The 1,739-nt window shown below is 36.1% G+C and overlaps 1 pseudogene; it reads right to left on the bottom strand.

Moving 5' to 3' along the window:
- Positions 1-731: 731 nt before the first annotated feature.
- On the bottom strand, positions 732-868 carry LOC125924993 (uncharacterized; annotated as a pseudogene).
- Positions 869-1,739: the final 871 nt, after the last annotated feature.

Raw genomic sequence — 1,739 nt, 5'->3', positions numbered from 1 at the left:
GCGTGTGTCCGTGAAGGGCATGGTCACAAGAGATGAGCATTTGATTTCGTAGACAGAATAAAGAAGATCAACCTCACCGATGCAGGTAGGCATAATCCAATCTGTTGGGGGCCTGAATAGAACAAAAAGTCAGAGGAAGGGCAGATTTGCTCTCTGCTGAGCTGATACATCCATCATCTCCTGCCCTCAGACATAAGCAGTCCTGGTACCTGGGCCTTTGCACTTGGACTAGGACTTACGCCATTGGCTTTCCTAGTCTACCGCTTGCAGAGGGCAGATTGGAATGTCCCACACTTCCATAATCACATCAATCAATTCCTATAATAAATATAACATAACATAAATGTTCATGTCTGCATTTCATGTACATGTGAAGATAAATGTTCGTATGTCTGCATTTCATGTACATGTAAAGAATGTCCCACACTTCCATAATCACATCAATCAATTCCTATAATAAATATAACATAACATAAATGTTCATATGTCTGGATTTCATGTACATGTAAAGATATCTTCTGTTGATTCTGTTTCTCTAGAGAACTGTCACTAATACAGTCTCTATAACTTTTTGCTACCGACAGGCAAATCTTCCCGGTTTCTAGGAGCTCAAAAATCATTAGCATGCTCATTTCAAATTCCAAGTTTTCCTTGAAAGTTAAGGTTTCCAAAGCTTGATTCTTCTATTATTCTGTTGATATAATGCTATATAATATGAATAAAAACAAGAAAGAGAACTGTAGCATATGATCCGGTATGCAATAATGAAAGTCCCTAAATCTCTGAGTGCAAACATAAATGATTCTTTATTATTTTTTATTTAAAAATTATTTTACACTTGATCTTAGCCAAAAGGCCGAGAAGCGATATTTAAAAATTATTTTACTGTTTAGTTATTTTTGAGAGAGAGAGAGACAGAGTGTGAGCAGGGGAGGGGCAGAGAGAGAGGGAGACACAGAATCCGAAGCAGGCTCCAGGCTCCGAGCTGTCAGCACAGAGCCCAATGCGGGGCTCGAACCCACAAACTGTGAGATCATGACCTGAACCGAAGTCAGACACTTAACCAACTGAGCCATTCAGGTGCCCCAATGATTCTTTAATTCTTAATTTTAAATCAAGGCTTTTTTTTTTTTTTTTTGATTCAATGCATAGTCCAACTACAATTCATTAACTCTAGGATGGATCCTGTCTGAAGTCTCATGGGCACAATTTCTTACATGTTTTGTTAGCAATAAATGAACGGAATAATTTTAATTTATGTTCTCCATTCTGTATTTTAAATGGAACATTATAGCATAGAAAAATAAACCATTACATCATAATACCTACAGAAAAAAAAAAGTAGTGTTTTGTTAAGTGTTGACAGATTTGTACCTGGATACTCGGTCCTGTATCTTAGGTGTCTTTTCCTAGAGTTATAACCTTAAAAAAGATCACATTCCAAAATATGTAAAATGAGAGCCGCAGAAAGAGAGGAAAGAGAGGAGGGGACAAAAAGAATATTTGAAGCAATAATGGTCAAAATTTCCCAGTTTGATGAAAAACACCAATCTACACATCCAAGAAGCTCTAACTGCCAAGTAGGATGGAAAAAACAGGGGTAAGGAGGAATTAACTTTGTCAAGGATTTCGTGTTTAACTTTGTAACTATGTGAATAAATTTTCACATTTAAGATTATTTTTTCTAATTGATTCTTATTTGTAATTGAATTACTTGGTTATTTTTGTCTTTACTCTCT

Source organism: Panthera uncia, chromosome F2, assembly GCF_023721935.1.
Source record: "Panthera uncia isolate 11264 chromosome F2, Puncia_PCG_1.0, whole genome shotgun sequence".
Classification (NCBI taxonomy): Eukaryota; Metazoa; Chordata; class Mammalia; order Carnivora; family Felidae; genus Panthera; species Panthera uncia.
Note: the sequence above shows the minus strand (reverse complement) of the source record. Positions and strands in the feature narration are given on the sequence as shown.